The 15,681-nt window shown below is 41.7% G+C and overlaps 1 protein-coding gene across 1 annotated transcript in view; it reads left to right on the top strand.

The window, feature by feature from the left end:
• The first annotated feature begins 2,070 nt into the window (after nt 1–2,070).
• Nucleotides 2,071–15,681, top strand: part of LOC127420474 (calcium/calmodulin-dependent protein kinase type IV-like) — a 72,870-nt gene continuing 59,259 nt past the window's right edge. Inside the window, exon 1 of the mRNA XM_051662796.1 lies at nt 2,071–2,227. The gene's annotated coding sequence lies outside the window, so the exon portion shown is untranslated. The remainder of the gene's footprint in view (nt 2,228–15,681) is intronic.

Below are 15,681 nucleotides of genomic sequence, written 5' to 3'. Positions count from 1 at the left end.
GTAAAATGCAATGAGCAAATTTGTTTCACTCAGAGGCAAAACTGCAGTGAGTATTAGTGTATGAAATTCACACTGACACAAATGTAATGAATATGAGTGTCTTTTTGTCACATTTATCCTTATTACTTCCTGTAACATACATATAACATAGACAATGACGTATTGCAACTTGCAGCAGACTATCCCGATTCAAATGAGCCCCAAACACAACATAATGTGATAAGTAGATCTTGAAATATTCCTCAATGAGTGTACATGGAAAGACGATGCACAAAAGCGTGTTCAACGGGGCAGGTTTAAGTGTTTTACGAGGACTTTATTTAGGTTACAAACTGGTAATTGCAAGGGTATTACACTATAAATGTGGTTTATGAGGACATTTCTAGTGTCCCCATAATTCAAATCACTTAAAAAACATACTAAACTATTTTTTGAAAATGTAAAAATGCAGAAAGTTTTTTGCAAGGGTTAGGTTTAGGGGTAGGATTAGGGGATAGAATCTATAGTTTGTACAGTATAAAAATCATTATGTCTATGGAGAGTTCTCATAATGATAGCTGCACCAACGTGTGTGTGTGTGTGTGTGTGTGTGTGTGTGTGTGTGTCCACATATTTGCTTCTCTAAAGGATTGGGATGCTTTTTTGTAGTCTAATCCATTAATTTCTAATTGCCAGTCACTTTATACCAGGAAAATCACAGGTGTAACAAAGTAAAATAAAACCAATAAAATTTTATTAAATGATCTAAAACAGTTTTGTGTGTTCAGATGCCCTATATGAACAAAGTCATGAAGACATGCCAGTCTATTGTATACTGTGGTAACTCAAAAACAAACACAAAGACAATGTTAAGCTTAATTTAATGAACCAGATAGCTTTCAACTGTGTTTAATATAATGGCAAGTGATTTTCTAAATCAGCAATTACCAAATTAGCAATTTATCATGATTACTCAAGGATAAGGTGTTGGAGTGATGGCTGCTGGAAATGGGGCCTGTCTAGATTTGATCAAAATGACTTTTTTCAAATAGTGATGGTGCTGTTTTTTACATCAGTAATGTCCTGACTGTACTTTGTGATCAGTTGAATGCCACTTTGTTGAATTAAAGTACTAATTTCCTTCCAAAACAGTTAAATCTGTACATTATTCCAAACTTTTGGTCGCCAGTGTATATCAGATATTTTTTTACACTTTTATGAAAAGGCACATTTTGTTCAGTCCAAATGGAGTAAAAAACATCTTGATATTTGTGACTTAACAATTAAGGATACATGTAAGGATACTTTTTTTTTTCTTTACATTGAAAAGTTGTAAAACTTTTTTAAATAAAAAATTCGATTAAGTTTATATTCAAGGCACAAGAAAGGTATTTTAATTCTATTTATTTGATGGTTAAATCACTTTTTTGTAGCAAATGCAATGAATGTTTTTCAAAAATGTAAACCAACATAGACACAAAGATCACATTTGTACGAATTTGACACTTGTTTTAAATTAGATTTAGTAAATTATATCATCTCGGACAGCCTTGTTTGTCAATGGACCGTAAACAAAACTGGACACGAGAGCAATTGCTAGTGAGCAGTTTTCACGACTGCCTCGGGCTTTTCTTCTAATGCGCAGATAATGAAATGATGTTTGTTGCAGTTTAATCCCATGTAGTAATCCGGTTGCTCGCAATCTGCTAGTCACTGCAATTCACCGCCTTTCGGAGGCTATTAAATACTTGTAAACTAAAGTCCCGTCCATTTACAAGAAAAACGTGTTACTCAATTCAATCACATTTGATGATAATGACCAAACAGCAAAGCGCACAGTGGAACAAGCATATTCGTACACCCAAATAGCCTACTCTCTGATTCTATGCATGCAGCTGCTCACCCCCAGAAGAAAAAAAAAAATGTACTGGAGGGGTTTCAGAGCGTCACAATTTCTGCACACCTGCTTACCTGGAAGCGTTTTAGACAATGCGTTAATTCTCACTGTATGTGTGTGCGCACGAGAGAGACAGAGAGAGGCGCTGGAGAGGGAGGGATGGAGATTCGGTGATCCAGATGAAAGCAGAGATTATTTATTTCTCTGTGGGAGAAAGAGAGAGAGAAAGAGGGAGGGACAGACAGCAGCATTGCGTCTCTCATAAAAGAGCTATTAACACCCGATCAAGGGGCTCTTCAAAGTTTGGATTCCTTCATCCAGCCCGTGCGTACTCTGTGCCAACCCGAGCAGGTAAACCAAGTTCAGATATTTTTGTTCATCGGCGTAAATCTTTGCCTGTTTTAAGATTTTCCTCCTTCTACAGTCCTAACTGAAAATATTTGCACAGTAAAAACAAAGTAAGACATTACGCTTTCTTTCTATTCCAACCACGTTCATGTAGCCGTCAAGTTCTTTGATTGGAGTTTGTGAGGAAACATGATGACGGCAGTCGTGAAATCCAACCTGTCGATGAATGCGTCTTGGTTTTTGAGAGATGCTTCTCTGCGCGTTATTGCCTCCAGTGTTGCGTTTTTTAATTATTCCTGGAGTAATTAGAACCCTGACAGCATTAACAGCTGAAAGTTGTTTAACATGTGATTTGAATCCTTAAAAAAGAGTGAAGATTGACACTTTCGTATCGAATAAAGGCAGAAAAGGTCATATATAGACTATACAGTATGTATAAGCAGATGTTCTGTGAGTTCTGTGCAGGCAGGAAATCAAAGAGAGACGTTTGTTGGGGGTGGAAGGTCATTTTTTAAATAACCAATGAATTATTAATAAAGGACATATTGTGACATAACATCCCTTCATGGGCTTGTTCATTTGTTTTGTTCGCACTGAACCGGAGTTTTGCTCTTATACATATGTAGATCACTAAACGTGATTGCCCACTTGTGCAGTTGTCTCATATTTTCCTATTGTCATGTTGTCCTTGTCATTATACTGAGATACTATGCTATTGATTTTACAAGTAGGCTTAACTAGAGTGAACATGTTTTAGGATGGAGAGAAATCCAGGGTCAGTAACTACAGCAAGGTTGCTGGTGTGCATGTGTGTCTTAGTGTTTATGTTTTCTGATAGGTGGGGGGACTGGGACTAATGGACTTTCTGGCCCAGAGCGGCCCACCAAACCTGGCCCACAACACACCACACCATAACACACCAGCTCATTGATTTCATTTTCTGGCTCAATTTCAAATTTTTGTGTTAAAAAAAGACATTTCTTTTGACTGATAATCATGACATTGGGCCCCACCAGTGCAAAAATTGTCATAACTTTAAAACATATAAAATTGGATTTTTTAGGCTTCTGTCCAGCCGCGGCCACCCCTGGCCCCCCACCTCTAGAACCGCCCCTGGGTTGGACATGCATAGTAAAATAAACAAAAATGTAAGCTATCTTAATGTTTTTATTGATGATATTTTTTATTCCTTTTTGGAACTACTGTTTCTTTTTCTTTTTTTCTAAGAATTATGTCTGGGGGAAATGATATGGTATATTAATGGTTCATGTCAGTTTTGTGACAGATTTCAATTTGCAAAACCATTGAATGTTTGGAGTCCCACAAATCTTATTGAAAAGGAATGAACTATTATGCTTTCCCCAATGCATGCAGGCACATCTTCATTATATTAATATTTCACAAAAGTGAGCTAAACTCCCTAAATTATGTCATAAATATTTGGAAATTAGTGTGTTTGAGATTTGTAGTATTTTACATTGTAAATGCATAGCCGACCTGGACAGAGCACATCTATGTGATGGCAGTACTTTTGTTTAGTAGTAATCTCTAGTCTTCCTGTTTGAGGATGTGCTATAAGCAGAATCTGGAATGTTCGCATGCAAAGATTACTGAAGAATCTTCTGGAACTTTCAGCTGCAGTTCGTAGCTGTTGAAACGCGCCGTGCCACATTTAAAGAGTCTTTACAGCCAGAGAGGTGTTTGTGAAAGTGACAGACGCACACACAGGTGAGCTGGGAACTTGATGTGGAATTAGCATGATTGCAGTGTAATTGCATTACAATATATATTTTTTGTATTAGTGAGAGATGAAAAGGGGAACGAGCCTCATGAAATGCAAATAGTTGTTGGTCTGGTGATGTAAATGCAGCTGTAATAAAAAAATAATCTTATCACAAAAATAAATCCACTTTTGGGCTAGCATTCATGACCATTCAAATCGTGACTGGGGTCAGATATAGGGTGGATTACTAATCCATCCCAACAATAAGATAAACTTCAGGAAAAGGAGAGTCCTAAAAGTAGAGTATAAATCTATCATGTTATTTGGAACTCTTTTATACTTATAGCTGAAAAATTCAACATGAAATCCCATTTAATTCCCATTTGTTTCCATTCAAAAAAAAAAAAAAAAATGTGGTGGGACTTGATTTTATCCATCAGGACTTGTTTGGATTATGAAAAATGGCCGTTCCATTCCAGACCTAAATGTGAGTTTGCTCAAATAATGGCTTAATAGCTTATTGGTAAACATTATCCTATAGCCTACAAGACCAAGGTGATGTCAGCAGAAAAGGAAAGTTGTTTCAGAGGAAAAGCAAGTTTAAAATTACATTTTAAATAAAGATTATAAAGACACAAAGTTTTGGGAAAACTGGCACCAATGAATTGTTCACAGTAAGACCAGGAACATGCATTTCTTAACATACATTAAAAAAGTAAACAGGTCTTGTCTGTTTGAGGGTCTCTCAAAAATGTGATTCAGAGACATGTGGTTATTGCTTATATGGCAAGCAGTATTGACTAGATCTTAAATGTAATCCGGTACTGATTACAAATTAAAGGACTAAAATTGTAATCAATAACACAATCTTTTAGACAACACTTTAGCATGTTTTGCTAAATTGAATCATTCATTTAAAATGGATTAAGTGACAATTAACACTCCTTTCATGAAACATCCATAAACATCAAATCAAACAGCAATGTGCTGTTTTTGTCACTGAGTAAAACAAACGGTACTTGAAAAGGGAAAACAAAAGAGAAAAATGAACACTATGTTACCCAAAATGGAAGACAATGACAACATGCATTAATTTTAAATTTTAAGAGAATTGCTGTTAATTAGGAATAGAGATTGGACTAATTTTTTAACTGGCTATGAAATGAACATTGAGTGAATGTCTTTAAATATGATGTAGAGATGTACGATTTTTACCTCCTCATAATTTATCATGAGAAGGTGTGGCCTTACCTATGACAGGCCCTTTTTTTGCCATCCTGAAGCATGGGCCAAAGTGTATTTGCATGTCACCTATTTGCAAAATTTTGTTTGCAATATGTGTTTTTACCAAAGAGTGTCTAATTATGGACAGGTGAACAAGGGATTTATGATAACTCTTTTGAAATGCTGGTACTCATACTTTCAATATGACATTAAAACTTTCAAAACTATTACAAATCCAAAAGTACATTAGGATTGAATGTGGAATCTTTTCAATCTATATCATTTTTGTAAGTTATAAATTATGCACTAGTTATTTCTATTGGCTGATTGTAAATATAATCAAAACTTTTATAATGTAATCCATAAAAAGTAACTGTAATCTGATTATTCAATTTTAAAAAGTAATGTAATCTAAATCCTTAAATTGTGTAATATGATTATGTAAACCAAATTATATGTAATCCATTGCTACCCAGCATTGTTGGCAAGATTATAATGTGGAGTCTGAGGCATGTTCTTTTCCAAGATAGCAATGCAAATTTACTCCCATTATTTACGGCAACTGAAAGATGACTTTGGTGCAAAGTGGCATTAGGCATTGATGAAGACAAATATAACAACCATTGCAAATATAACATTATGCAAGTAACCAAAGTAAATTTAACACACCCATTCTATTGACATGATGGTGCATTGAAATCATATAAAGGCACTCCAGAGAACACTGATATGCTGAATGTCAGCATCATTATTTTTGTTCCTACTGAACTGAACTCTAAATCAATTCAGCCCTCATCCTGCATTCTATCACCTCCAGCTATTCAACAAATTATCCCACTTATGAGAGTAAGTGCTGGCAGCCCTGAACTAGATAGAGTGAAGAACCTTAACTAGAACATAAGCTACCTTGTTCTGATTTTTCACATGGCTTATCACAGTGCGGAAACCGGCTGTGCACAATCACGGCCCAGCCATGCCCTCCTCCTCATCACAACTACATTTCTCCATAACGCAAGTAGAGGAAACTCACTATCAATGAGTTACAATTGAAGCTGACTGTCTATATGTATGTTATTTATAAACATGTTAATGCTCATTAGCAGTGTGTCACACAACATTGTTTTTACCTCTAGGGATGGTGCCAATTAAGAGGTTATTTAATTTTGGAGACTCATTACAGTAGCTACCCTCAAGATCTTCCAAAAAGACAAATGTATTTAGTGGAAAAGAATGTATATATACACAATATGACACATGAACCATATTTCTGTTCATTTTCCAACCAGTGAAATACTACATACTAGTGGCTGACCGATATATCGCGGAGGCCGATAAATCGGCCGATATTCAGAATTTTTTAATTATCGCGTCGGCCAATAACTTTTCCCCATTGGCCGATTTGTTTCTTGAGGGCGCTGAGAATTGCCTGCTTGCATATGAAGTGATTGAGACATGTAATCAACCAGTCACGGTTCGTTTTGTTGTTACATGCCATTGTGTTACTACAATAATAGACCAGTGTGCAACACAGTGTCATTGTAACAGTCCGCATATCTGAGCAGCTGCAGACGCATATCAGTAAAATTAATATCATATGCCGTCATATGCAAATATGCGCATATCTCGTTTAAACAGATGAAATAAACCAACCTCACAAAACGTCAGCAGATCCAGCATCCTGTGGAACACTCATAAATCTTCCTCTGACGCATGTATTTTAACAGTCTCTCCTCAACAGTTCCCTGTAACTTTTCTAGTGATAAAAGGCAAATATCAATAAAACTTCTATTATATACCGTCCGCAAATATGTAGATATCTGGTTTAAAAAGATGTAATTCACAAACCTCACAAAAATCCAGCGTTTTCTTCCCGTCGATCGCTCATCTAATATCTTCCTCTGAAGCGCGTATTCTGTCAGCCAGAATCAAAACTTCAGAATCAGGATCAAAAGTTCCTCTGATTCACAAATCATGACTGTAAGTCCGTGACAATCCAAGCAGGTGATCCAGGATGTTTAAAGTGTTAGGAGATTGCTGCTCGTGCTGGATCCGCACGAGCATGTAAGTGCAACTTCAAAGTAAAAGCGCTTCACGTGTGCTATAAGTAAATGTCTTATACACTATGCACTGTATGTGCGATTGGTTTGATTCTGTATTTTTTTGAGAAAATGCGATTGCTAACATGGACATGCCATCCATGGTTGCAGGACTACTGTGTGTACTGTTATTTCCTTCTTCCTAATATATTAACAATTTCTTCATGTTCAGATAAATTACTGAAATTTGATGACTAATCAGAAATCAGAAGAAACTGCTATCTACCATTTAAAATTCAATATTATTATTTGTATTCTTTTTTACAAAGTTAAAGTCTAGTGTGAAATTGAGTAAATATAGTGCTAAATAAGAGTTTATTCATTTTTAGCAATTTTATGTTTATGTTATTTACTATATGAAATTGTGTGATATATCGGCATTATATCAGTCTGTCAGCCACCCTGCTCTCTGGATATCAGCACTGGCCATTAAAAAGCCCATTTCGGTCAATCACTACTACATACACTACTACAACTCCTGTAGGGCATTTTGATGCGACACTACATATGAAATGCACTTAGAAGTTACATTTTTAACTTTTGCCCACACACTACACACCTCCCACAGATGCGTTTTGTAAAAAAAAAAAATAGTGTGTGGATGGGTGTATTTTTGTACTCCAATCATCTAAAGTATCTTGTCCAATTGTCAGCTGATAAGCTCAGATGTGCTGTTTACAGCTGAACACATTAAGTAAACACTTGTTAATCATATCAGCCTGAAACAAATGAGCTGTTCACCTTGATGGATTTGTGTAATCTCTACGAACACCCTCCCATAATGGCAAATTAAATATGATTCGTAAAACGGTAGCAAGACATATTCCCATACATTGTAGAGTTTGTTCAGTTTTATAATTACTATGAAACTTTGGGATTGTTTTATGTGCTGCCTCTAAAGATGAAGGGAACTATGAGAGTGATGTCAAAGTATACTTACAGGAGCTATACTGACTTGTTTTAAATATGTTATCATAAATCTAACAAAATGTAGTGACCAAAAAAAAAAAAAAAAAATGCCAAGAAACAAGAGACCTTGTCTAGAAAACAATCTTAAAATAAGGGACTTGCCTCAACCAAAATAAGCTAAATATCTATTTTTTTCCCCATGTGGGGGAATTATCAGCATACAGATCATAACAAGAAATATATACAGTAGCCTATATAAAATAGCATCTTTTCAATAAATGTATTCTTTATATTAAATATATCCCCAAAAGTTTTTCAAATATTTCAAAAATACATTTGGCACTCTGAAATCAATTAATAGCCTAAATCTCTCTCCTGCATGCATGCACACACTGCATGGGCACGTTCGGACTAAACGTCATCTTATGTGGGCCAGATTATTTTATTTTAATTATTTAATAGCTGTTTAATTATTTTATTTTATTTTAATTAATTGTTTTAAGTACAGATCTGCTTCTCAATCAAAACCCAGCAACATCATATCTGTATTAAGGCATCATATTTAGGAATAATTCATTTAAGACTTGGAAACAACTGAGAAATTTACTTTTTACCTCAGTATTTTTCCTTGCATCTGGATTAATCATGCATGTATATTTAGTAATTACATATTGTTGCCAAAATGGTCTTCAGCATGTCACAGAATGGTACATCTACAATGTGCATTAAGGCAAAGAAATGTGTGATCAGGGCCGGATGTAGGCATGGGCAAGGGTGGGCTGAGCCCACCCAAATGTGAGTCTTGCCCACCCAATCAAACATTTGGCAAACACGGTATTAAATAAAATATTTTTATTTTTACGATCTATGCATTGGTTAAAAGCAATTTGGGGGTGGGCTGTGTGTTGCAAGCATTGAGGGTGGGCTGTAGACCACCCCAAGCAATCACAAAATAGCACCAGAAATTTGTAGTATTTTTCAATTTTTGTCATTGGCCGAAAGCAACAACACTTTCTACATTTAAGAGGTGACTGGCTTCACTCTGCTATAGACCAAAGACCGTCATGCGAGTGACGTACGTAATAAGATATATTTTTGTGCATTGCGTATATTTTAGTGTCCATAAGGAAGCTTGGTGGTGCTTCTAGCAGTGACCATGTGGCTTCTGTTAATGTACCACAGGCTCCCTCTTCCCGCATATCAAATGCCTCCCTCTCCCTCCACTTCAGCTCCCCAAAATCACGCTGCGGTTGTTAGCTAAATACTGGACCTGAATTGTAAAGCATTATCCCAGCCAATATTAGCTGATGGTATCATTTGCGATCATGGCTTGAATACAGTAGTGACTTGCGGGACGCGTGCTTCTATTTCCCCTGTTGAAAGCTTTGTGTCGCTGATGAGAGAGATGTTGTCTGTCTTCACCTCGTGTCTTACGTCTTTTTTATTTACATCTATCTTTTTAAAGTGCTGTAGTAGTTTGTTGTTTATTGCTTGTCATTGCACATTAAGATACTCTGATTCTGCCATGAAAATAACCCTTTGTGCTGACATGGCATTACTTTATATCCATCCATCCATCCATCCATCCATCCACCCATCTAAATTTCTTTATATTTACCTAAATGACTTTACACGTTTAGTTTCACTATTTAAAAATACTGTATCAAAACCCTTTACTACCCTAAAAAGGCCACACTCAGTAAATAACACTGAAACTGATAAAAAAAATGGCTTGAATTATTTTTATTTGGATTTTGTAGTGACTGCATTTTCACATAAAATTTTCACTGAATTTTAACATACACTATATTGCCAAAAGTATTCGCTCACCCATCCAAATAATTGAATTCAGGTGTTCCAATCACTTCCATGGCCACAGGTGTATAAAATGAAGCACCTAGGCATGCAGACTGCTTCTACAAACATTTGTGAAAGAATGGGCCGCTCTCAGGAGCTCAGTGAATTCCAGCGTGGTACCGTGATAGGATGCCACCTGTGCAACAAGTCCAGTCGTGAAATTTCCTCGCTACTAAATATTCCATAGTCAACTGTCAGTGGTATTATAACAAAGTGGAAGCGATTGGGAATGACAGCAACTCAGCCACGAAGTAAAATGACAGAGCGGGGTCAGCGGATGCTGAGGCGCATAGTGCACAGAGGTCGCCAACTTTCTGCAGAGTCGATCGCTACAGACCTCCAAAGTTCACGTGGCCTTCAGATTAGCTCAAGAACAGTGCGTAGAGAGCTTCATGGAATGGGTTTCCATGGCCGAGCAGCTGCATCCAAGCCATACATCATCAAGTGCAATGCAAAGCACCGGATGCAGTGGTGTAAAGCACGCCGCCACCGGACTCTAGAGCAGTGGAGACGCGTTCTCTGGAGTGACGAATCACGCTTCTCCATCTGGCAATCTGATGGACGAGTCTGGGTTTGGCGGTTGCCAGGAGAACAGTACTTGTCTGACTGCATTGTGCCAACTGTGAAGTTTGGTGGAGGGGGGATTATGGTGTGGGGTTGGTTTTCAGGAGCTGGGCTTGGCCCCTTAGTTCCAGTGAAAGGAACTCTGAATGCTTCAGCATACCAAGAGATTTTGGACAATTCCATGCTCCCAACTTTGTGGGAACAGTTTAGGGATGGCCCCTTCCTGTTCCAACATGACTGCGCACCAGTGCATAAAGCAAGGTCCATAAAGACATGGATGAGCGAGTTTGGTGTGGAAGAACTTGACTGGCCTGCACAGAGTCCTGACCTCAACCCGATGGAGCACCTTTGGGATGAATTAGAGCGAAGACTGCGAGCCAGGCCTTCTCGTCCAACATCAGTGTCTGACCTCACAAATGCGCTTCTGGAAGAATGGTCAAAAATTCCCATAAACACACTCCTACACCTTGTGGAAAGCCTTCCCAGAAGAGTTGAAGCTGTTGTAGCTGCAAAGGGTGGGCCGACGTCATATTAAACCCTATGGATTAAGAATGGGATGTCACTTAAGTTCATATGCGTCTAAAGGCAGATGAGCGAATACTTTTGGCAATATAGTGTTTGAGCCAAACTCGTCTGTCACGCATTGATCATAGTCTAAGACACCTGATTACTGTCATTACTCAGTTTTGCGTTTTGCCATTTCAGGGCAGTATAATTGCTAATTATGTTCCCATTTAACCAATTAACCAGAAAAGTCAAAGAGAAAGAATAATCATAGTTTAATATTATATTATTATTTAAGCAGTTCCCATCTCTGTTCAAATTTTAGGTTCTTAATCTTTTATCTTAATATATTTCTCTCCACTCCCTCCTCGCTTTTGGGGGGAATCTGATTTGTCTTTGTAATTTGCTTTAAAGCTATAATTCTAATTACTTTGAAAGTGAATTGCTGTATTTGATTTCTTAATAATGGAAGTAGTATACAAAGAATAAGGTTGTCATGGCCCACTTCAATCTTATGATTATATACAATGTTTATCTGTCTATTCATTTCAACATATTTTTACTATGGGGAATAAGTGTAAAATATAAGAATAATGGGCCTTATGATCTTAAAAATTACGCCATGTTAGGCCAATTACAGACGTGAAAATAAGTGGTCTGAGTATGCTATCAGTAGCACCACAGGGAAAGGTGAACGTGTTAAAATTGATTGCAGAAATGTGTGATGGGGGAAGACGCTTGTCAGTATTTTGGAAAATGGGGTGTAGTCCTTGTCAATGATTCTGAAGATGGGGTGTAGTGCTTGTCAGTGATTCGGAAGATGGGGTGTAGTGCTTGTCGGTGATTCGGAAGATGGGGTGTAGTGCTTGTCAGTAATTCAGAAGATGGGGTGTAGTGCTTGTCAGTCATTCGGAAGATGGGGTGCCGTGCTTGTCAGTAATTCAGAAGATGGGGTGTAGTGCTTGTCAGTGATTCGGAAGATGGGGTGTAGTGCTTGTCAGTGATTCGGAAGATGGGGTGTAGTGCTTGTCAGTGATTCGGAAGATGGAGTGTAGTGCTTGTCAGACATTCGGAAGATGGGGTGTAGTGCTTGTCAGTCATTCGGAAGATGGGGTGTAGTGCTTGTCAGTCATTCGGAAGATGGGGTGTAGTGCTTGTCAATAATTCAGAAGATGGGTTGTAGTGCTTGTCAGTCATTCAGAAGATGGAGTGTAGTGCTTGTCAGTGATTCGGAAGATGGAGTGTAGTGCTTGTCAGTAATTCAGAAGATGGGGTGTAGTGCTTGTCAGTAATTCGGAAGATGGGGTGTTGTGCTTATCAGTCATTCAGAAGATGGGGTGTAGTGCTTGTCAGTCATTCGGAAGATGGGGTGTAGTGCTTGTCTGTCATTCGGACGATGGGGCCTAGTGTCTCTAACAGACATTTGCAGAGCAGCAGGCTGGGCAACACCCAACACCTTTGCGAGGTTCTACAATCTCCGGGTGGAACCGGTTTCGTCCCGTGTAGTGGCACGCACAAGCAGGTAAGTCCGGGACAGCCAGCCGGGGTCTCAGGACCACATGAGAGTAGCCCGGACCGAACTCCAGGCATGTTTCACTGACAGAGAATGCTTGCAGGTCTCCTACCCTCTTGATGGAAGTGAGCGCAGTCAGGAGGGCAGTCTTTGAGGAGAGTGCCTTAAGCTCAGCTGACTGCAAGGGCTCAAAGGGGGCTCTCTGTAGACCCTGAAGACCTACAGAGAGGTTCCATGAGGGAACGAGGTGCGGTCTGAAGGGATTCAACCTCCTGGCACCTCTCAGGAACCTGATGATCAGGTCGTGCTTCCCTAAGGACTTACCGTCCACTGTGTCGCAGTGTGCCGCTATATCGGTTACATATACCTTCAAGGTGGAAGGGGATAGCCGCCCTTCCAACCTCTCCTGCAAGAAGGAAAGCACCGATATGACTGCACATCTCTGGGGGTCTTCACGTCGGGAAGAACACCATTTAGCGAACAGATGCCACTTCAAGGCATACAGGCGCCTCGTAGAGGGGGCCCTAGCCTGAGTGATCGTGTCTACCACGGCGGGTGGTAGACCGCTTAAGTCTTCCACGTCCCGTCCAGGGGCCAGACATGGAGATTCCAGAGGCCTGGTCACGGGTGCCAGATGGTGCCCCATCCCTGAGAAGGAAGGTCCTTCCTCAGGGGAATTTGCCAGGGGGGGCTGTCACGAGGAGCGTGAGGTCTGAGAACCACATCTGGATGGGCCAGTAGGGTGCTACCAGGATGACCTGCTCCTCGTACTCCCTGACCTTGCTGCTGACTCTAGAGGAGGAACACAACGTGCCTGGAGACCTGCTCTAGGGGAACGCCTGCCTGTAGAAAGGTGAGGTCAGTCCAAGGGCTGAAGAGGCAGTGACAGATCGGTGTGATGGCCACGCGATGTATCCCGCGGCGCCATGACCATTTCGGGACTCGAGTCTGAAGCCAGTGCTGAAGCGGTCTCATATGCATCAACCCGAGCGGAGTGGCCACTATTGAGGATGCCATATGCCCCAGGAGCCTCTGAAAGAGTTTCAGTGGAACCACTGTTTTCTGTTTGAACGCCTTCAAACAGGTCAGCACCAACTGTGCGCGCAATTTTGTGAGGCGCGCCGTCAATGAGACTGAGTCCAACTCCAAACCGAGAAAAGAGATGCTCTGAACCGGGAGGAGCTTGCTCTTTTCCAAGTTGACCCAAAGCCCTAGTCGGCTGAGGTGCAAGAGCACCAGGTCCCTGTGTGCTCACAACATATCCCGAGAGTGAGCTAGGATTAGCCAATCATCGAGATAGTTGAGAATGTGAATGCCCACTTCCCTTAATGGGGCAAGAGCTGCCTCTGTGACCTTCGTGAAGATGCGAGGGGACAAGGACAGACCGAAAGGGAGGACCTCGTACTGATACCCCCGGCCCTCAAATGCACACCGAGGTAGAATCGAGACATGGAAGTACGCATCCTTCAGGTCTACCACCACGAACCAATCTTGATGCCGGACGCTCACCAGAATGGTTTTTGGCATCAGCATCTTGAACCGGAGTCTGTGCAAAGCCCGGTTCAGTACTCGCAGGTCCAAGATTGGCTGCAACCCACCGCCTTTTTTCGGTACAATGAAGTAGGGGCTGTAAAACCCCTTCTTCATCTCAGGCGGAGGGACAGGCCCTATCGCATCCTTCAATAGGAGGGTAGTGATCTCCGCACACAAGGTAGCAGCGTTCTCGCCCTTCACCGAGGTGAAGTGGATGCCGCTGAACCTGGGCGGACGCCTGGCAAACTGAATCGCTTAGCCATGTCGGACGGTCCGGATCAGCCATCGCGACGGATTGGAAGCGCAAGCCACGCATCCAAGCTCCGCGCAAGGGGGACCAAGGGGACAATCTCCTCGGATGTACCGGCAGGTGGGGCCTTGCGGTGGGGCGGAGCCTGAGGTGCCACGCCATGTTGTGGCTGTGCTGAGTTCAGGGACATCAAAGCACTTACCTGGCTACTTGTGACCACCCCCGGAACAGCCTGGGACAGGGGAGGAAGAGGCCTGTCCTCGTGACCCGTGGAGACTGTCACATCGGGTGCGGATTTGTGCCACAGCTGGGTGCGCAGGGGCAGGGAGACCGCCGCTGGAGCACCAAACCTGCAAGGATGAAAAGGTGGACATGGTCATGATGATGGCCATGCACACTGGGTATGTGACCCAGGGAACGAGGAAACCACACTTTTGCTGAACTGTTGGGTACCGCAGCCACTTGGGCAAAATTAAATGAAAAAGCAACAAAAGATTCTCCTCCCGGCCCTCCACCGGGGGATGGAGTTGTCTGCTTACCAGCTCCAAGGTGGGTTTCGTCGTCCCTGGGTCGCCCATCTCAGGGGTGCTTCGAAGCCTTCCGTGGGTTCTTGGTGGCCGGCCCTGAGACGGGTGGCATCTGCTTCCTGCGGTGCTGTAGGGGCTGAAGGGGTGGGCTGCAGCAGAGCCGGTGCAGTCACCACAGGGGGATGCCCTTGGCGATGAGCAGGCAGGGTGCGGGATCTTGAGCTGTGCTGGGGCAGGATGTGTCTGATAGCCTCTGTCTGCTGCTTCACCATCGAGAACTGCTGGGCAAAGTCCTCAACGGTGTCGCCGAATAGGCCAACCTGGGAAATGGGGGCAGCAAGGAACTGTGCCTTGTCAGCCTCACCCATCTCGATCAGGTTGAGCCAAAGGTGGCGCTCCTGGACCACTAAGGTGGACATCGCCCACCCGAGAGACCGCGCCGTGACCTTCGTCGCCCGGAGAGCGAGGTCGGTCGCCAAGCGCAGCTCCTGCATCAAATCTGGAGCGGAACAACCCTCGTGCAGTTCCTTTAGCGCCTTGGCTTGGTGGACTTGCAGGAGAGCCATGGCGTGCAGGGCGGAGGCGGCTTGTCCAGCAGCACTGTAGGCTTTGGCCGTCAGGGACGACGTAAACCTACAGGCCTTGGACGGGAACTTTGGGCGTCCGTGCCAGGTGGCAGCGCTCTGTGGGCATAGGTGCTCCGCAAGCACCTTATCCACCGGGTGAATCACCGAATAGCCCCTGGCTGCCCTGCCAT

This window comes from Myxocyprinus asiaticus, chromosome 29, assembly GCF_019703515.2.
Source record: "Myxocyprinus asiaticus isolate MX2 ecotype Aquarium Trade chromosome 29, UBuf_Myxa_2, whole genome shotgun sequence".
In the NCBI taxonomy this organism is placed as follows: domain Eukaryota; kingdom Metazoa; phylum Chordata; class Actinopteri; order Cypriniformes; family Catostomidae; genus Myxocyprinus; species Myxocyprinus asiaticus.
This window is presented reverse-complemented; position numbering and strand designations above follow the sequence as displayed.